The 22,967-nt window shown below is 40.0% G+C and overlaps 1 protein-coding gene across 1 annotated transcript in view; it reads right to left on the minus strand.

Moving 5' to 3' along the window:
* PPM1H (protein phosphatase, Mg2+/Mn2+ dependent 1H) overlaps positions 1 to 22,967 on the minus strand; it is a 208,252-nt gene that overhangs the window by 174,635 nt on the left and 10,650 nt on the right. The window lies entirely within an intron of this gene.

A 22,967-nucleotide genomic window follows, 5' to 3' on the forward strand; every position in this document is an offset into this window, starting at 1 on the left:
CCACAGCACTGGCTACACTTTTATTTTTAGCATGCCAGCACAATCAGAGCTAACATGGGATGTCTCCTTGAGCTGGAAGTTGCACCATCATGCTCCAGTGTAGACATACTCTCAGTGGCTCTCTCAGAAATTCAGATCTCCCGAATGTCAATCCAGTGCCCTATCCCAGGGGCCATCTACCCTAAATCCAGTGGTACTTTCACACATGAAAATAAAAAGGCCTTAATTTTAGCTGCTATCAAACAACATATATAACAAACTAAAATGAGGAGCAAAAAGTTTCTATTCACTCATCTGACAAATATTTATGTAGATATTGAAGATTATATTATATTATGATTGCTTGGGAAAATGTAAAAAAGGAGAGAGATGTAATAGTACAGTATCTTATGAAAAAGCTTTCCATTCATTAAGCAGAGAAGGGAAAAAACACACAACACTATCAGTATTCTTCTAGCTGTCAAAGATACACAAAGGTAAATGTGTGCTCGAATAAATACAAATGCTCTCTAATTAAAAAGGTTTCTCAAAGCTATAAACTGACAGAAATATTTTAAAGTCCTTTCAGGTGGATGCTTTTCATGGTAGCTGCTAAAAAGATCTTTTCTACCATAATGTTTAAATTTAAAACTCAACCTTGGCAGTTTCAAACTGTAGGCTGCTGCTCTTTTGAAGTATTAAAGCTACCACTTTGCAAATCAGTGACAGAGCTAGAAGTATCATTGCCATCACATCTCTAAGCAATGATTTCTTGAGAACTATTATCCAATGCTAGTGTGGTAGGGGATGACAACTCAGGCTTTTAAAAATAACTGTCATCAGGTGCAAGAATTTTGTTATCACAACTATTCTGGATGGTACATATATCAAATTTGGGGGTGCAGTACCTGATTTGGTTTCTTGCTCAATTATAAACCTATTTTGGATAATTTTTCTAAAAGGTGAAAGTGCAGAGTGTCTCCATGGCTACTAATAAGGCTGGTACGCTACACTTATATTCGTACAGTGTTGCAATCCGTACTCAGAACTGTAGAAAAGCTTATTAAGGCCAGCTACGTTGTTAAATTTATAGCCATGTTGCTATAAACTAACACTTCAACTGCAAAGTCAATCTCTAGCTGGGAGGGGATTCTTTTCTGGACAGTTAAAATGTACCAATTACTGTGTTTATTGGTAGTGATATCTTTTTAGGAAATTCAGAGATTCAGGTTGTTTAAGACCAGAAGGAACCATTGTGACCATCTAGCCTGACCTGTATAACACAGACCATAGAATTTTCCCCGAATAGTTCCTTTTGAAATAGAGCATATCCTTAAAAAAAAAAAAATCCAGTCGCGATTTAAGAATTGCCAGAGATGGAGAATCCATCACGACTCTTGGTAAACTGTTTCAATGGTTAATTATCCTCACTGTTAAAAATGCACTCCTTATTCTGAATTTGTCTAGCTTCAGTTTCCAGTCACTGGATCGTTTTATTATACCTTTCTCTGCTAAACTGAAGAGACTGTTACCAAATAGTTGTTCCCCATGTAGGTACTTACAGATGGTGATCAAGTCACCCCTTAATCTTCTCTTTGTTAAACTACGGTAAATAGTCTCCTTTAGTCTATCAGCATAAGGCATGTTTTTCTAATCCTTGAATCATTCTTGTGGCTCTTCTCTGAACCCCCTCATTAATCAACATACTTCTTGAATTGTAGACACCAGAACTGAACATAGTATTCCATCAGCAGTTGCACCAGTGCCAAAGAAAGGTAAACTAACCGCTCTATTCTCACTTGAGATTCCCCTGTTTATGCATCCAAGGATAGTCCTTCTGGACACAGCATTGCCCTGGGAGGTCATGTTCAATTGATTATCCACCACAACCCCCACAAGTCTTTTTTAGAGTCACCACTTCCCAGAATAGAGTCCCCCATCCTGTATATATGGCCAACATTTTTTGTTCTTGGGTTTATACATGTAGCTGTACAGTAAAACCTCAGAGTTATGAGCACCAGTGTTACAAAACTGACCAGTCAACCACACACGTCATTTGGAACTGGAAGTAAGAAATCAGGCAGCAGTAGAAACAAACAAACAAAAAAGCAAATATAGTACAGTACTGTGTTAAACGTAAACTACTAAATAAAAAGGGAAAGAAGCATTTTTCTTCTGCATAGTAAAGTTTAAAAGCTATATTAAGTCAATGTTGAGTTGTAAACTTTTGAAAGAATCACCATAGTGTTTTGTTCAGAGCTATGAACATTTCAGAGTTACGAACAACCTCTATTCCCGAGGTGTTCATAACTGAGGTTCTACTGTATTAAAAACACACATTGCTTGCTTGAACCCAGCTTACCAAGCAATTCAGACTGCTCTGTATCAGTGACTTAGCCTCTTGATTATTTACCATAATCTAGTCTGACCTCTTGTATGTAACAGGCCATTGCATTTTACCCAGTTACCCCTGTACTGAGACAAATAACTTGGGTATAACTGATGCATTCCTAGTATTTGACTTAAACGTATCTTCCAGAAAGGCATCCAGTCTTATCTGAAGACAACAGGAGGTGGAGAATCCATCAAATCCCTTGGTTGTTCTTTCCAATGGTCACCCTCACCATATAAAATGTGTGCCTTATTTTAATTTGTCTGGCGATAACTTTTAGTCATTGGTTCTCATTATGCCCTTGTCTGTTAGATTCAAGAGCCCTTTAGTACTCAATATCTTATCCTTGTGTAGGTACTTATACATTGTAATCAAGTTACCTCCCAATATTCTTTTTGATAAGCTAAATAAAATTAGCATTTTCCCTCCTAATTAATTTTGCTCATAATTTCTGTCAGATTTGAGAAATTAGTGCTTTTGAAGCATTATGTAAACATAAATTACTGATGGGTACTGTCCTCTCTTTGATCATATTTAATGTAATCAGGTCATGATCACTGGCCCCCAAGCAATGACCAGCCTCCAAACCAGTGATTAATTAATTTTTATTTGTCATAGGAAGTCCAACATAGATGTACTTACTGTGGGATGTAATACGTTGGGTTATAAAACCATGATCTATAATTTCTAGAAATTATAGAATGATGTTTGTCTAATGACTGAATGCGACCTCCAGCTTGTCTCCCCCAAACTGAAGTCCTCTCTAACAACACAATTTTTCTTTCTACATGTTACAGCTAACAGGTGCTTAAGGAATAACTCATTCTGTTCTCTAGCTTGATTTAGTCATCTGTAACAGATCCCTCCTGATCTTTGTTAGCACATGAATCCATATGATTTTTTTAAAATCCCAAGTTTTTGACTTTTTCCAATAGTCTTAAAACAGGTAATGGCGTGTTTAATGTAGAGTACTGCCATCCCACCCCCACAATCTTTTACCCACTTTATCCTTCTTAAACAAGTTATAACCAGTGATTTAGAGACATTCCAATCACGTGACTCATTCCAGCAGGTCTCAGTAACGCCAATTATATCAAATTTCTTCTCATCAATGAAGCTTTCTAATTCCTCTTGATTGTCACCTAGACATTTAGCATTGGTATATAAGGATCAGTTCAATTTATTTGCAACTCACTAAGTTTGAATTTGACACACATTTGCCTCCTTATCACCCTCCCTTTGCATTGTTAAATGCCCTATTGGGTACTGCAGCTAGCTAGTCTCCCAACTAAGATTTCCTGCTCCCGGTGAGATGTAGGAGTAACACTGTCTGGAGTGGCTCATGACAGAGTGCTTATCTCAAGGCAAACGGGCAAAAACACCCCAAGCCAGAGGTGTGTTAGACTTCACCAAGCCAGTAACAAATGGGAACTCCTGGCTCACTAGAACAGTTTTACCATGGAGTCACAGACAGTTCCCTTAGATTCTATCTTGCCACCCAGACAAACTGGACTTAGTGATAAATGGTCCCTTACACGGAAAAAAAAACAACAAAAAAACAAAAAAACCCACCACAATATTCAGGTCGCTTCCAGTCCCAGGAGAGCAGTCACCTACCCAGATTAATTGATACTCTAGAAGATCTTACACCAAAACCAATGCCTGTAGCCAATCCTGTAATGAACTATCTAAAGGTTTATTAAGTAGAAAAAAAACCAAGAGAATTATTTACAGGTTAAAGCAAGTAAACATATACATACAAATGAGTTACCATCTAAATCTTAAGAGTGACAAAGCTGTAGTGATCTGTCAATTAAAAGTGTCTTTCAGGGCGGGCCCAGGAGGCAGCCCTTGGGGAATCCCTGGTTTCAAGTTAGAACCTCTTTTCACTGTGTAAATTCTGACAGGAACAGAGATGGGAAAATTTTCCTGTGACACTTTTATTTCTTTCATTCAGCTTCTAAGTCCACAGGACCAGATTCCGTGCAATAGCATTTCCAAGGTGTGATAGGGCCATTAACCAAACCTTTGTATTGGGATGTTCCTTGATGGCCCATCTGATTTTGATAGTCATTCTGGATGGGCGGGGCGGGGGAGAGGAGTACCATGCCTGGGTTCACAAGTTCAGAGCAAACATTTTCAAAAGGTATAAAGTAGGGCTGTCAAGTGATTAAAAAATGAATCGCAATTAATTGCACTGTTAAATAATAGAATACACCTCTACCCAGATATAAAGCTGTCCTCGGGAGCCAAAAAAAAAAATCTTACCGCGTTATAGGTGAAACCACATTATATTGAACTTGCTTTGATCTGCCGGAGTGCGCAGCCCCACCCCCCGGGAGCGCTGCTTTACTGCATTATATCCGAATTCGTGTTATATTGGGTCAGAGGTGTACCATTCACTGACACCTTTTCACACAAAGATACAAAAGCCCCGCCCTCGTCCCCGCCTCCACTCCACCCCTTCCATGAGGCCCCGCCCCTGCCCCACCTCTTTAATTGCACTTTTAGTTAATCACGTGAGTTAACTGCGATTAATCGACAGCCCTAGTATACAGCAAAACATACATATTTTGTTATAGCATGGAATACAGACATTGCAAGTGAGATTAATGCATGCAGCAATGTACAAGCATTTCATACAGGCTAAACACTAAATGCATTCTTATAAGGCTAATACCTATTTTGAGCAAATTAACATACAGGTGAACGGGTCCTGTCTCCAGACATAAGTTTGTCAGTTCTTAGCTAATGCATGGAGCCTGGGCAAGAGCTAGCATCTGGCCTGCCAGTGTCACAGCAGTCCATCCCATTCATACAGCCCTCTCCCTGCTACTATGTGGCTCAATGTTCTACAAAATAAAAGCCTCAGCTTCACAGTCATGCAGCTAATAGTCCACCTCCAGTACTTTCTGCCTTCTCTCACTCCTGGGACTGGAAAGATCTCCAAGAATATTATTTCTTCAGCTCCCTTCCAAGGATCCTGAAGTCTATAATCTGTGCAGTTCCACGTGATACCAAGTCATTGGTTCCAAGGTATATCACCACCAGCGGAGATCTGCCAGGTGCCTTCATAATCTCATCCAAAATTGTGGTTACATTTCATATTTTCACTCTGGGGAGACAACTCACCCTCCTGTTGTCCTTATGTCCTTTGCTAAATTCCTTTTCCCTTCTTCTATGGAGTCACCCATGATGACTGTTTGCCCTCTTAAGATGATTGAGGAGCCTCTCTCGGATGCTATTAGCAAGCATGACCATCTTAATTTGCATTAAAATGTTAAAAACAGTTTGTGATTTCAAAGTAAAATCTTATCTAACATGCAAAACGAACATGCTCCCTTAATTCTGCATCTTAAAATTTCCAGAAGAAATACAGTAAACCAAATCTATATTTTAAATCTATTCCCTTTACTAAGTGTCAGCTATCTTAGTCCCTGTAGATTTTTAGACTAATTGGGCAGTAGTTCCAGTGGCAGTGTTATTCTACAACAATAATTATCAAGGAATGAATCATTGAATGATGTGGAAAAAATTCATTGTCATGATGGATTTTTATTATTATTTCACATGAAAACAGGCGAGATTATTTGCTTTTACTCCTTTCCTCAGCTTCCAAATGATAGCAAAGTTAGAAGCTAACGCATTACGACCTGAATCAAATGAAATCCTCTGCCCAGAAGTCCAGCGCTGCTGGTTATGGCTATCCCCTTTGTGGACCACTCTCAGGGTCATGCAATCATTCAATTCCTGCAGCAAAGAATATAATCACATAATGCTAGAAGAGAGATACTCTGCCTTCAAAGACTGAATAGATGCAAGGACCAAATTCAGCCCTAGAGCAAATGGTTGCAATGCAACTGAATTAATAGGAGCTGTGCAGGCTTATACCAGTACCACATTTGGACTAGAGAGTTTGGTACATTGTGACTATGAACAATTTAAATTCTTGCTCAGAGAGAGAGAGAGAGAGAGAGAGAGAGAGAGAGAGATATCGATCACAACCCGAGACTAACATGGTCTCTGCTTCTACACCATCACAATTATCTGGTACAATGACTGCCAGCATTTTACAACCTGTAAAAACCTAATGAAAAGTAAAGATCAACAGACTCAATGATTGACAAATATCCTTTATTAAAACTCTCTCACTTGTAAGAATCACTCAGAAATAAGTAGACATACCAGGCAGGTTTAGCATGCCCAAACCAAGGTACCCTGAAAAATGGTGATGTGTCTACTGTTTAAAGCAAGGAAACTATTGCATATTTTATTCCATTTTTTTAAATGTGTGTCCCCATTTGCTCTAGGTGCACATACAAATATTAGAAAATATATGAAGAATTAAACATCAATTGCTCTCCCCTCCTCCTCTCCCCCCAAAAAAACCCACTAATCCCAGTTCCACTCCTTTTTTAAAAACCTAAGAAATACACAGGTAAAAGTAGCATTGGTTGGAAACAGAGGGAGAAATTTCAGATAAAGGGAAGCAGCTTTTTCTAATAGGAAGAAACAGTGCTCACTAAGGCCAGATTTCAATATCTTGACTCCCAATGAACAGTACTGACCAGTCCAGGAACAATATTGGTGATTTCAGGGAGACTACCAACATTCAGAATGAATAAGGGTATCAGAATGTGGGCGTAGGAAGCTGCATATTGGAACTGTTTGAAAACTGAAAGTCATGGAGCCTGCTGAACACCCTATTCTTTGCAATTATCATAACGAGCCAATGAGTTGCCTTAGCACTACTACCACAACAGGAGATTTTCACAAAACCTCAATGTAGAAAAGGCCTGTGTGTCACTCAGCATAGGACATCACCATCAACCCTGCAAACTGGTCTCTCACACCTGCTGTACCTCTGCCGGGTCTTATAACAGCCTGGTCCTTAGTCAATATTATAACAATCTGGTATTTTCAACCACAACAAAGGAAGTATTAGGGCCTGAGAGGCTTGATGACACCAAAAATTTTTTGACACACACAGAAGTGAGAATATGATTCCCCCCATCCCATATGCCCTTTGTTTCCCTTCCTGGGGTAGCCCAAAGTCTAGTGTGCTTCAACAGCAGCAGCGGGAACTACAAGTTATGAACTACCACCTACGGCACGTTGGGAGAACTTCCAAGGTCCTGCCAGGAAGAACCCTCCGCCCTCCCAGCAGGTAGTTTCAGCTCTGACCGAAGTTGGGAGCACATGGCAGTCAAGCAGAGGGGAGGCTGCTGGACTGGAATCCTGTTCTGTGTTTCCTTACAGAAGAAAACTTTGCTCTTGGTGGTTTGAGTGGATCTGGTCTGAGGTGAATACACACTGGCATACAACACAGAGCACACTGAGGACCCTTAGGCCAAGTTTCCCAAAGTTGTGCAAAAAGCCCCAAAGCAGAGTTACCCTATCTTGAACAACTTCGCACTGGGACAGAAAACAGGAGCGGGGGTTACACTAGGTTCCTAAGAAAAACAGACAACCATTGTCACAGGAGAGTCTCCCATTGACACATTGCCACAATTCATAAGGGCATTCAGAAGGGTTTTGTAACAACAGATTCTAGTTTAGGTAGGGTACCATACATCTGGATTTTCCCCGGACATGTCCGGCTTTTTGGTCCTTAAATCCCCGTCCAGGGAGAATTGCCAAAAAGCCGAACATGTCCGGGAAAATACTGGTCCCCTGCTTACCTTAGAGTGGCTCCATCAGGCTGCGAGCTGCAGGCGATTCCCCCGCGGCGGCGGCTGCAGCTGCTGCCCCCAGACACCTCAGCTTTGTGTAGCTGAAGAGCCGAGCTGCCCGAGCGCTACCGGTTTCACGGTTTGCCGGGCAGTCCCCAGACCTCCGGCTGCACTGGGGAAGCACCCGGCCGGGGGTGCAGGGTCTGGAGGTCTGGGGACTGCCAGGCAAACCGTGAAGCCAGTAGCGCTCGGGCAACTGTTTTGCATGGCTGGGAGGGAGGAGGGGGAATGCGGGGCACTCAGGGGAGGGGGCAGGGCCAGGGAAAGGGGAGTGTCCTCATTTTTAAATCTTTAAATATGGTAACCCTAGTTTAGGAAAATCGAACTGGTTCCCCTTGGATCTGATCGTCTAGCAATGAAGATTCTAGAAGGGAACATCACTTAAAGAGGAACAATAAGAGTTCAGAGAGACTGAGGGAAATTCAGATAAAATAGTCCTGTCTCACCAGAGCAATGTTCCAGCTGAGAAGTGCAACAACAAGGCTTCAGTTATATCTTCCAACTGCTAACTAATGAGTGGCAACATTCTTACAGAAGGAGACATCAAGAACATTTTAGCTGCATATATTACACAAGTGTTTGCAACCCATGCTGGGGAGAAATCTCAATCAACTGTTTTTATACCTGCTATTTTGGGTGAGAGAAGGAGTAAGATAAACAGCGTTTCAAGAACACAAGTGCTCTGTGTATTGACAGAAGGCCGAGTACCATCTGGCATAAAGCCTGTGCTTCTCAGAAAGAGCAGAGTTTTTTGTTTGTTTTTTCCTTTTAAAAGGTTCTCTTTGGGGAGAAGGTTAGGAGAGCAATTTCTGCTAGCAATGACAAAGGGTCCTCTAAACTTCACCTGATTCTTGTCATCCTCAGTACATATACAGATGAAACCTATGCCGCCAATTACTGGGTGTCCTCACTCCCCTCTCCAACTACAGAGGTCTGCTAAAGCTATACAGGAAGAGATTCCTTTTCAGAAGCCCCCCCAGGACAAAGCCTAGATTTATAATAAAGCAACGCTCATTATTAACCACAGATTCCAATTAGTGGTCAGATTTTTATTTTTAAATTCCCAGACTCTGACCAAATGAGAGTAAATACATTATTTAAGATTGAGCTGAAATGTAATTTCATAAGCATAGTTAGATTATTTTGCAGGTTGGGAGCCTTATTTCACCCTCCAATGGTAAAACCTGCATGCGTGGGAGTGTAGGCAGGAGGACAGAGAACCAAGGAAAATCAACTGGGTTCACTTTGCAGAGTTTCTGATGCTCAGTGGAGAAAGATTTGAAGGGCTACAGAAGCAGGCACAGCCTTCAGACCTCATGGAAAATTGGTGACGTGCAAGCTCCTTTCTGGTGTTGAATGCTTCCTCTTAGCAATATACCAACAGACATGTTGTATAATTCCAGTAATCTGATCAGAAAATCCTAGTTATCCAAATCCAGTGTATCCTACATGCAAGGTAGCCCTTTTTTAATCACCTACTAATAACTGCTCAATTAGCCTCTTAGCACCTGTTAGCACTAATCAGTGGCTTTGTATTTGTATAGCAGCTCTTTTGCATCAGTCATGGCTGTGCAAAAAGAAATGCTCACAAAATGACAATTGTTTTCAAAAAGATAAATAATTCAAAATTAAATTATGTACACAGAGGTTTTAATACAATGTTAGTGTTATAAGAAGTTTTTTTACACTCTTCGCTAAATACTTTGTACGTTATTAAACATTGGCAGTACTCCCTTCATTCCCCATATTTCTGTATTCGTGAAACTGCAGCTCAAAATAGCATGTTTGTTTATCCAAACACCTGGTTATCTAAAACTTTTTGATGTTTCCCAGGCCAGTCAGATCCACGGGAATGTACTGTAATACCTCCCACTTAATTCTATCTGTCTCAGGAGCCATGCCGCCATTGACTCCCCAGTATACAAAATCCCCTTTTCTCAAATTGCAAGCAGCTTTAACATCTGCATGGATATTCAACAGGTCCCAAATGGAGCCTGTTGCAGACAATGGGGACCCCCGGCCCTGGAAAACTGAACTCATGGAGCCCTCAACACACAGAATGAGGATGGGGGCACCTCCATGCATTTCTGGCTGCAGGGGGAAATCTCCCAAAGAACTGCTTCTTCACTCATCACCCATGCAAATGGGGAGCACTGAGCCCTTAATAATCACCTACAATGAAAACTACTTACAGCATGTACTTCACATATGGGTTTGTCTTAAAACACTTACCTTAAGAGCACCAACACAACTGGTTTTACTGCCTATTTACTTACTTGAATTCCAAGTTTACGTTTCATTTCCCAGGAAACGACTAAGGGGGAAAAAACAAAAATGGAGCAAGGAGCAATAGTTATGCAGGAGAACTGGCGGTAACCAAGATAACAGCAAGAAAACTGGAAGAGAATTTCTAACACCAATAAAGCCAGCTACAGAAGAGTACTTTTAATTCATATTTGCAAGTTAAAATAATTTGAATAATATTAAAAAAAAAACCAGGATAGAAGCGGTTTTGGCTAAAAGGCAAATAACTAATAACTTTCCTTTTTTTTTTTAAACAAGGAACATAGCTTAATTAACCAGGCTTCACAAAGGAACAGCATGTGCCATCAAGCTCTGCTGCAAAAGGAATACTTGGCTGAAGGCTGCTTGCTTCCTGCCCCCTGCCCCACAGCAGCAAGGCATTGTGTACACAGGACCAGGAGGAAAACACTCACTCAATCAGCACAAGCATCTAGAAGGGGAAAGTGCTCACAACCCAATGCCCCTGTGACATGAAAAGCAGACTTCGGATCAGTGCACTACCAAAGCTGCACTGAAATCTAGATAGTTTAGATACTTCCTGTCTCTCTGTATTTCCTCAAAGATTTCCCACCACTTCCTTAAACTAAAATAAGGCAAAATCTGAACTTCCCATCTTCTCCTAAACTCTCCCCCTTCTGCATTACCTGGAAAAGTCCACTATCCCTGATGTAGTTTAACCTGCAACATAACCAATCTCACAGAGCCCATTGGAGGATTAGTTCCTGTTCAATTTAAAATTCTTTCCTTTGGCATGCTGTCATTGCGATGTTGATCATTTTCATCCCAAATCAGCAGCCCAATAAGGACTTCCATACCATGCAGATCAGAGATCCAGGAGATGATGCTTTAGAATAATTCTGGTGACAAAGTAATCCTGATATACCCTTAAATTTGTATCTATCCCAAGGGGGTGGTATACAGTGCAGAGTTTTGCACTTTCTGTACTGAGTCAGACCTGATAAAACCTTTGGCTTGCATTGAAAGCTGAAAATATTTTTACATTTTCCAGTCTAGCCAAGACCTCCTCAAGTATTTCCATGGGGGTAACACTCACATTGAAGGTCTAATTTGAATTTTCTAGATCTATTTGAATCCTTAACTAGTCTGGTTTTATTACAATGACCACACTGTTTACTTAGGTATAAGAACATAAGAATGGCCCTACTGGGTCAGGCCAAAGGTCCATGTAGCCCAGTATCCGGTCTTCTGACAGTGGCCAGTGCCAGGTGCCCCAGAGGGGATGAACAGAACAGGTAATCATCAAGTGATACATCCTGTCGCTCATTCCCAGCTTCTGGCAAACAGAAGCTAGGGACACCATTTCTGGCTAATAGCCATTGATGGACCGATCCTCCATGAATTTATCTAGTTCTTTTTTGAACCCGGTTATGGTCTTGGCCTTCACAACATCCTCTGGCAAGGAGCTCCACAGGTTGACTATACGTTGTGTGAAGAAATATTTTTTTGTTTTAAACCTGCTGCCTATTCATTTCATTTGGTGATCCCTAGTTCTTGTGTTATGAGTAGTAAACAACACTTCCTTATCTACAAAAACAACAAGGAGTCTGGTGGCACCTTAAAGACTAACAGATTTATTTGCGCATAAGCTTTCGTGCATAAAACCTCACTTCTTCGGATGCATAGAGTGAAAGTTATAGATGCAGACATTATATACTGACACATGGAGAGCAGGGAGTTACTTCGCAAGTGGAGAACCAGTGTTGACAGGGCCAATGAAAGCTTATGCCCAAATAAATTTGTTAGTCTTTAAGGTGCCACCAGACTCCTTGTTGTTTTTGTAGATACAGACTAATATAGCTACCCCCTGATACTTGACTTCCTTATCTACTTTCTCTACATCAGTCATGATTTTATGGACCTCAATCATATCTCACCTTAGCTGTCTCTTTTCCAAGCTGAAAAGTCCCCGTCTTATTACTCTCTCCTCATACGGAAGCAGTTCCATACCCCTAATCATGCCCTTTTCTGTACCTTTTCCAATTCCAATATATCTTTGAGATGGGGCGACCACATCTGCACACAGTATTTATACAGAGGCAACATATTTTCTGTCCTAATAGCTATCCTTTTCTTAATTATTCCCAGCATTCTGTTTGCTTTTTTGACTGCTACTGCACATTGAGTGGATGTTTTCAGAGAACTATCCACAGTGACTCCAAGATCTCTTTCTTGAGTGGTAACAGCTAAGTTAGACCCCATCATTTTATATGTATAGTTTGGATTATGCTTTCCAATGTGCATTACTTCGCATTTATCAACATAAAATTACATCTGCCATTTTGTTGCCCAGTCACCCAGTTTTGAGAGATCCTTTTATAGCTTTCTGCATCTGCCTGAATCTTAACTATCTTTAGTAGTTTTGCACCACCTCACTTTTTACCCCTTTTTCCAGATCATTTATGAATATGTTGAATAGGACTCCTCCCAGAACAGACCCCTGCGGGACACCACGATTTACCTCTCTCCATTCTGAAAACTGACAGGTGATGTCTGTATTTGTGCAACAGCATCTAATTTAACCATCTGGTCTAATTTCGCTTTTACTTTACTGCTCACTGCTAATAGGACATGATAAGATATACATTTCTGGACACACACTAGAACTATATCAGTGTAATGCATTATAGCCTCAAAATGTCCTTGTCCATTAAATGCCTCAATAAATTCCTTAAAATATTTTTTGCATAATGTTCTGTAGAAACTTTTTGCACTCATTTGAAATTTTAGGCCCATCTGCATTTGCAGACTGCTCATCAACCAACACAAGGTATTTCCTGTTCCACCTTTAGTGAGTGGCATCTGTCCTTGTAAAGACATTCCAGTGTAGCTTTCCCACACAAACTCATTAAGTCTCTCTTCTATTAAAAATGCTTAGTTTTCAATTTTAGCGTTACATATCCTCTCACTGTGATTGTATTGCATTCCATTCCAGTATTCATTTACTTTTTGTTAATTTCCAGTGCAACGAAGCAATCACCGGTTCCACTGGATATTATTAAATATATGGAAACCAACAAAAAGCTCTGTTTCTGCATCAGTATCTCCTCCTAGTTTTCTGGCTGCACGGTCACGAACGTATTTCCCTTTCTATTTCTTTGCAATTTGTGCTAATAGAAACTCTCCTGCAAAATGGTTAATTTTACTACGTGCATGAGACAGTGTTGGACACTACTATATTGCAAGTGACTCCTTATTTATTGCAAACAAATCTGGTCTCTCCCATTTGCTTACCCTTATCTTCCATCTGGGTGTCTCAGTAAGAATTTTTAATTAAAGGCACTTCAGTTCTTTCACTTCTTAAAACTTTCATTTGGGAAGCAGTTTTCAAAATCCATCTGTTCTTTACAAAGTTAAGTCCATTTATTGAAATGATTATATTATACTACAAATAATCCAGTCTATAATTAGTCCAACTGTTAACTGTTTCAAATTCATAGGATTTATCTACCTTTCATAGGTCTATAACAATGCTCAATTGTCTAATCTGGCAGTTCATTTCTTCTTAAAAAAAAAAAAAAAAAAAAAAAAGGTCCTTCCTAAATGCCATTCTTGTGTGAATCACAATATTCTTGAAATGTTTGAAAAACTGTCTAGCATTTTGCAAGCCCTTCATGCTCCCATTGGCTTGAACTGCAAACCTCCCATGCTTCTGGGCCTGACACATGCAGCAGCATGGAGAATTTCACCTGCTCAGATCTCTTTGCAATACCACTTGATTCCAGGAAAGCTTAGGAGTGCTGTACTCATTGCTTCCAGTTCTCTTTCAGGTCTCCTTCTAGATTAAGTGATTCATTCGCTCCATTTTTTGCAAAGATTTAGTTTTCTTCTGACACCCTGTAATAAGGGTGACATGTACAAGAGAGCTGGGAACAAATAACTTTATTTCATGGGTCCCAGATGCCTGTCATGAGTCTGGGATACAAAAGGTTAAGACCCCTACCATATGACTAAGCGTCACTATCCAATTACTCCAGTAGCTACTCTTATACTTCCCATTCACCTACATAGAATTTTCCATGAAAAATTACTTCAGATGGCTACTTCAATGTAAATCCTAATACTCAAAGCAATACAACCAATTAAACCAAACATTTTCAAGCACACGTCAGGGACGCAAAGGGAGAGGTTGCACAGTGAACAAAAACAGAAAGGAAGACGTTTGCGTATGTTATTCCTGCTTTCTCTCTAAAATGTCTGTATTACTATTGCTTTCAGAAATGTGGTGTGGAGGATTAAGCCAGTAAGAATTGATAGATAAGGAATAAAAATGCCAAAATCCCACTGGCAAGAAGCATCTCAACACAGATTATATTTTTATACTATAGCTTATCAGAGTTCTTGGCTCAGAGAGGGCAGCTCTTACTTCTGTATCCCATAATCAAAGTCACCCTCTCTTGGTCCAAAAATGTTGCTTTCCGCAATGCCTAAGTGATTATATTTTAAACAATAGCAATCAGTATGGACTGAATATATTTTAGAAGATAAACTATTTTTAAATTTCCCAATGTCCCACCCATATCCTCATAGAAGCTTGGACATATTTCCTTCTCTACCATTTTATTAAAAATCCCCCCCCCCCCCCCGGTGCTGGAAATAAATTGTTTTATCACTTTGTACAGCATCAGCCACCATCTCAGAACAGCTCTGGGAATGTTAATTGCTATGCTTCTGCAGACTCAGCAGGAGGCACTCCAAGATGTATAGAATCATAGAAGATTAGGGTGGAAGAGACCTCAGGAGGTCATCTAGTCCAACCCTATGCTCAAACTAGTCCAAATCTAGCCCAACCCCCCCTTAACTAAATCATCCCAGCCAGTGCTTTGCCAAGCCGGGCCTTAAAAACCTCTAAGGATGGTGATTCCATCATCTCCCTAGGTAACCCATTCCAGTGCTTCACCACCCTCCTAGTGAAATAGTTTTTCCTAATCTCCAACCTAGACCTCCCCCACTGCAACTTGAGACCATTGCTCCATGTTCTGTCATCTACCACTAATGAGAACAGCCAAGCTCCATCCTCTTTGGAATCCCCCTTTCAGATAGTTGAAGGCTGCTATCAAATCCCCCCTCAAAAATAAGCCCAGTTCCCTTAGCCTCTCCTCATAAGTCATGTGCCCCAGCCTTCTAATCATTTTTGTTGCCTTCCGCTAGACTCTCTCCAATTTGTCCACATCCTTTCTGTAATGGGGGGGGGGGGGGGGGGGCACGCGCAAAACTGGACAATACTCCAGATATGGCCTCACCAGTGCCGAATAGTGGGGAATAATCACTTCCCTTGATCTGCTGGCAATGCTCCTACTAATGCAGCCCAATATGCCGTTAGCCTTCTTGACAACAAGGGCACAGTGTTAACTCATATCCGGCTTCTCCTCCACTCTAATCCCCAGGTCCTTTTCTGCAGAACTGCTGCTTAGCCAGTCAGTCCCTAGCCTGAAGCGATGCATGGGGGGATTCTTCTCTCTTTTGCCTGTCCTTTGTTTGCCACTCACTTAGTTCACAACTGGCTGCTTTTTTATAAGGCTGTTGGCTCAAAGCCCTCCCTCCAATCAGCCATTCAAGGCCCACCTGAAACAAAGCACTCCCAATTCACACTTTTCAAACAAACAACCCAAGGGTCAAACAGTCACACTTTTCAAACAAACAAACACACAGTCAAACAGTCCCTACAACTAGCTCCAGTGAAACAAATGGTCCCAGCAGACAAACACTCAGCTATTCACCCCACCAGCTTACAACACAGACCCCTTAATGCAGCACTCACCGTCGCTCCTCTCAGATGGTTCCCCGGCAAACTCCCCCTGTTTGCCTGTCCTCTGTTAGCCATTTTGGTCTCTGACTAAAAAATGGTGGTTATTTATAACAAAAACCCCACATACATATATGGGACTGCAGGAATTACCACAGCAGATCAATTCAGTGGTCTTGCAAGTCCAATATACTTTCTGCTTTAGTCACCAGTACCAGATGCTTGAAAGGCAATACATTTTCAATATTATTTCTATCCCCTGCCTTATGCATTCTAACATTTTGTTTGCTAAGTGTGCGGTGGTGGTCAAAATAAGCAGATATTTTCAGAGAATTCACCATAACAATGCCCAGGTCTTTTTCCTGAGCTGTTACAGTAATTTCAGAACCCACAGGGGTTCAAATTCTTCCTTCTAACATACATTACTTTGCATTTATCCATGAGTTTCATCCAGTTGCCCATTCAACTAGTTCTATTAGGTCCCTCTGAACTTCAACCGTTTTCACTAAATAATTATGTGACCAGCACTTGCCACCTCATTGCTTATTCCCTTTTCTAGATAATTGATTGCTATATTAAATACTAACAGTCTGAGCACAGAACTCTGGGACACCCTACTGTTTGCCTTTGGCAATGTTGACTATAGGCCTTTCAATCCTACTCACTGTTTTCTCTTTCTTAGGGTATGTCTATGCTGGAGCTGGAAGCCTCAGCTCGACTAGACATACCCACATTAGTGCTCATGGATTTAGCACTCTAAAAACTGAAGTATAGCCATAGTGGCATGACCAGCGGGATGGGATAGCCATTCTGAGTATAACCCCGTCTGGCTGCCACCGTCATGGCTACCCTTCTATTTTTAGCATGCTAGCTCAGATCGGTCTACTCAAGCTAGAAATTACACCCTCCAGATCTAGTGAGCCGTACCTTTAAGTAGTTTATAAACCACAGCAGAACTTTCTCTCTTCTCCCATGACAACTTAATACAATTTGGACTAAGGAAACTTAACAGTTCTTCTTTATCCACTATTTTGCCAACATGCTCAAAAAAAATTAGTAGATTGAATGGCTTCTTTAAAGGAAAAGCTTCTATAGAGTACATATAGAGGACAATGTGTAAAAAATGGATTTTTATTACTCTGTAGTATTTATCAGAGTACTTACACCTCTACCTCGATGTAACGCTGTCCTCGGGAGACAAAAAAAATCTTACCGCATTATAGGTGAAACCGCGTTATATCGAACTTGCTTTGATCCGCTGGAGTGCGCAGCCCCGCCCCCTGGGGCACTGCTTTACCGCGTTATATCCAAATTCATATTACATCGGGCCGTGTTATATCAGGGTAGAGGTGTATGTACTACTGCCAGAGTACTTATGGTATTCCATATAGTCAGAAAGGGAAAAAACTAGAAATACTGCAGTAAGTTTAACTACTGCCAGGCAACAACTGTTAAGGTTTTAATGTCACCCACTGTATATGTATGTTTAAACTTTGATATTAGATTTTATTGACAACCTAGAGCCCAATCTGCAACCTTTACACACATACTAAGCATTTGAATAGCCCCAGTGACTTCAATGACAACTCACATGCTTAAAAGTTAAACATGTATATATGTTTGCAATATCAGGGACTTTAACTATACCTGTTTAAGGAAAGGGACATTTTCTTGTCTGAAAAGCTGCGTGTGTATGTGGTATTGTGTACATAAATCGTAACAATTATTGGTCAAGTTTTGTGTTTCATCTACAGTGTTTGGGAATGATAAACTGGTCAGTGTGGAGATGTCTGTCAGAACCTTTCACAGTTCTTCCCAACTGCTCACATTGCCTTGCCTGTATAAAGAAACATTTCAAGAAAAATCAATATGATGGGGAAAGGGTAATTTAATTTAAAGTTGTAATTGAACTCTATAGGGTCAGCAAGAGAGCAGGAGAAGGTCATGTGAATGTAAATGTAAACAATTAATGTTATGATCTCTGCACCAGCAATGTCTCTTCTTGCATTGGAATCAACGTTGTGGATCTTGAAGTTGTAGGCCTATGACAGCCCATTAATAATATTGGGCAAAATTAATTCCAGTTGCTTCCAACTTATCATTCCTCTCCCTAGCCCCACAGAGTTTACCCAGAAGTGATAATACAGTGAATGTAAAGGGAAACTCAGGCTATTCAGATCTTTGAGAGAGCCAAGTCTCTATTTGATTGGGCTGCTCAGCTCCTTTGTATATATGCCACCACATCACATGGAACTATGAAACAGAATGCAAGTATAGACAGCACTGCCACTTCCTTGTTACTTCAACCACTAAATATGTTGGCCTGAAATTATTGAAATAATCCTCTTACGCAGTTCTCTACTCTCCCTTTTTGTTGTTTCCCCAGACAGTAAAATACATTTTAAAGGACATTCAAAAACCTGAGTCTTAATTATTAGACAGGCTTCTCTTAAGATATGATCAGAGAGGAGATGTTATACAGTGGTTTTTTAAATTGCAGCCCTTATCCAGTCCTAAAACTAGTTTTTTACAATTACTTCGAAAAAAGGCTTTGAAGGAATGTTCTAGTTAAAAAACACAAGCACCTGGAAATTCCCTGTTAATACTGTAAGCAACTATTAATTCTTATTAGATTAGAGTTAATTTGTAAATGCAGTAAAATCAAAGTACCTCCCAAAAATGCAACCTTGACCCAGCCCTTTTATGTGTATGAGAGTCTTCAATTACTGTTATGATCTCTGCACCAGCAATGTCTCTTCTTGCATTGGAATCAACGTTGTGGATCTTGAAGTTGTAGGCCTATGACAGCCCGTTAATAATATTGGGCAAAATTAATTCCAGTTGCTTCCAACTAATCATTCCCCTCCCTAGCCCCACAGAGTTTACCCAGAAGTGATAATACAGCTTGTGTCTATATAATCTTTTAATTGGAACCTCTATTCTCCCTCCGCCTCCAGAGATTCCAGAGGCAGGCACAACCTGATATCACAATTCTGTTGGAGTCGTACCCCTAGGAAATTGAGGGGGAGGGGAAGAGAAGGAAGTCTAGTTCATATTGCAAAGAGATAATAATAATAATTCTCCCCAGCTAAAATTGTGGATCACTCTACAGCAACACAATGTATTGCTTAAAATGAACTAATGCAATCCTTTCAATCCATCCAGTATATAGATTATGTCACATGATAAAATCCTAAAGTCTTTGGCTAATCTTGAAGTTAAATATTATTCAATTAATTTCCAAGTTAGTCAGTCCTTTTACACAAAGGGAAATTTTCTGCAAGCTTCCACATCTTTTCTCTCTCTTGTTCATCACCTCAGCCCTGCCTTCTGCAAACAAACTGAAATTCAATCTCATGGGAAAGCAGTGTAAATTGAAGCACAGGACTGGGAGCCAAAACACTCCCAAATTCTAATCCCAGCCCTGATACTGCTTCTGTGTGGCTTTGAGCAGGTGATAACCTGTCTCAGTTTCCCCATCTGTGAAATGGGGGATATGATTTCTTTCCCTATCTCACAGGGGTATCATGAGCATGATTTAAACTGCGTAATGCTCTTTATTACTACAGAATGGTAGCATCTAAAGACCCAGACCCTTGATTGTGAGAGGCACTAGACACACAATCAAAAGACAATCCTTGCCATAAAGATCATAAGATAATGACTTCTAAATATTTTGTTAATCAACTCTGCACACCAATGTTGCTTGCACACAGGAATACTGCTGCAGTTTTTAAACCATTCCTCACCTTTGACTCTCATTCTCCCTCCATATCTCTGGTATGTTGGTTTACTACTCCCTGTAGCCCTTTATTATGTCATGTTTCCACATAAAGGAGCGAATTTGTCTTTGATATGCAAACATATGGTTGCATACAGGCTATTAGCATCATTGGGAATAATATGTGCATCAATGGAAAATATTTCCCCAGTTTATTTACTTTGTGTACCAGAAATTGCAAAATTTAGGAGGGACAGATCTGAATAAAAATATTACATTTTCCCTGAATAGGATTAACATACCACTGCACCAACAATAAATAGCAAATAGGATCCCATCAATGTATAGCAACCGTTGGACCCACCAATATTTATGGAGCAATCATAGCCTGTGCATAAATTGTTTCTCGTGCTTGGGAATTCCCTCTATTGCAAAGTTTTACACTGTTCTTCCATTTCCATTTAGAAAGCTGAAAAACAGAATAACGTAAATTATGCTGAGTAACAATACTCTAGCATACAGTAGGTTGCAAGGGTTCTCATTTCCCACTGTAGCTAATAGTGTATATTCAAAGCTGAATCAGCTGAATTGCAAAATAATTCACTCACCATACATAAAAGCACTTGGGCTATTTCACAACTGGTGAATTACAAATCAGAAACTTTTCTGAGACCAAGTAAGGAACAGGATTATAGCTAATCATATTAGCCTAGAACTGCTTTTTTTTTTTTTTAAAGTATTGAAGTTAGAGATATGAAACTTCCCACATTTTCACATGCCAACTGCATTCTGTGAGACATTAGTTTATTAATAAGTAATAGAATTATCATCTTCAGACCTGGGATTTTAGAGGATTAGGAGGGGATGCTGAAATAATCCACCAAGAAGTACTTGTGGGCTCTGTGCTTTTGGTAAAGAGTAAAGAGGCCTTAAACAGACAATGAGGAGTAAATTGGAGGGAGACGCAATCTGAAAGAAGGTGCGTTTCAGCGTACATTTTGGAAAGGTTGTTTTGCAAAGGTATTTTAGGACACGGATCTCAATTAAAGACTTTCTTGGGAGGAATGAAATTCAGCACCCCATTGTTCAGAGCATTTGCCCAAACATATGAGCTGGAGGGAAAGGGCTGGCAAGAACCTGGCATTCACCAGATTCCGGCAGTCTTATATTTGGTACCATGGAACTTTACAGTGTTACAGAAACAGCTACTGCAGCCACTTAAAGAATTCCAAAGTCACTCATCCATCTAACAGCTTTCACAACTTTATGATTTAACTCATGATTGTATAAGCAGTGATCACTGGCATGATTTAACTTTGTGATCACTAGTTTTTAAGTTATAGAACTGTAAACATCTGAATCCGAGGATGTATTCCATACAAAGAACATTTATACAGTGATCCAGCTGCATTGTTAAATGCTCAAAATTTGATTTTTTTTTTTTTTAATTTTATATAATTTTAGCTTTGGGCAGAAACCAGACATGGAAAACTTCTGAAAAACAAAGGTTTCAAGAAGTTATGACAAATTGAAGACAGGGGGTTAGAACGGAAACTAATCTGAAACCTTATCTATAGCACTCGGTCCAACTGTAGTTTATTTAACCACTGCCGCCTCTTGCCACATACCACTTACAAATATTTAACTCAAGGAAAATAAAATTTATCTTAAATAAAATTCTGGGTTAAGATCTTACACCAAATTTCAGTCCAAATGGTACATACCCCTGAAATATCAGATTTGTAATGGTAGCACTGAGACCAGGCAACATTTTCATGCTATTTAAAAGTGTCCATAACCAATAATTTAGGGAACTTGGAAATTTTTACTCAATAAATTGCTGCCTAAGGCCATGTACTGCTTAGATACATGTTTTTAATTAGAGCACAGCTGACAAGATCAGTTAGCATTCCCTGAATACTACCTCTTCCCAAAAATACATAAAAACTATGTTAAAACATCATGAACCATGTTTAAAAAGCTAAAGCTTACTACAGACTTTGGACCAACAATAGAAGGTGACAGATTCAGATCTCAGCTACACTGGTGTAAAACCGTAGTAATTTCAGTGAAACAATGGAGTTATTAGGATTTGCACAAACACGTAGCAGATCAGCAACAGACCCAATGTGCTCAAGGAGAAGACAGCGAGGTACCATAAAAACAAAGCCTATGACCAATATATGCAAATTGCGATATAAACATTTGAGAGCGAGAAGACGGGTGAGTTAATATCTTTTATTAGACCAACTTCTCTTGGTGGAAGGTACAAGTGGGGACTCCTGTGACTCAAGTCATGACCCACATGGGCTCAGTCTGCGCGCCTGCGAAGAACTGCAGGACCATGGCCTGTACTGCTCATGGCAGTCCACTGACATACTGATGTATCAGAATAAAACACCAATTCTATAGAATTTACTTTTAAGTGTAACATCTGGAATGATTTGATTAAGAGTCAGAAGAGCTAGGTTCTATCGCCAGTCACATTTCTTCTGTGACCTTAGTAAATTAATTTAGGTCAAAATTTGCAAAAATTGGTCCTCAGAGTTAGAACTAAAGGATTTAGGAGCATAACATGAGGGTCATTAACTACTGGAACTCTGTACCAATGGTTGTGGTGGTTTCTCCATCACTGGCAGTTTTCAAATCAAGATCAGATGTTTTTCTAAAAGATCCGTAAGACAAATCCAGCAATTTCCTGCAATATCTTTGGGTGATCTTACTATATTAAATTTATGTACCATTGTGGGCCAGAGATTGTATGTACTGGTCTGTCACACCTTAGGCGCATTTAACATGTGCGATTTCAGCTTTACATGGTGGGCAAAAAAAAAAAAAACAAAAAACAAAAAGAGAAAAATAACAATTTAAATACGGTTTCTGTAGTGCGGGCAATTTCGCCCTCCATTACACTCAATGTAATTTTGACTATACACGATTTTCGCTTTAGGTGCTGACTGCGGAACGTAACCCCAGCATAAGATGAGACAGACCTGTAATTCCATGCTTCATCTGCTTGAATCAATGAAAATCCACCCCATGTTCCGATCATGAGAACCCCGTCTCGGGTCAATC

The sequence above is a fragment of the Malaclemys terrapin genome, chromosome 1 (assembly GCF_027887155.1).
Source record: "Malaclemys terrapin pileata isolate rMalTer1 chromosome 1, rMalTer1.hap1, whole genome shotgun sequence".
Lineage (NCBI taxonomy): Eukaryota > Metazoa > Chordata > Testudines > Emydidae > Malaclemys > Malaclemys terrapin.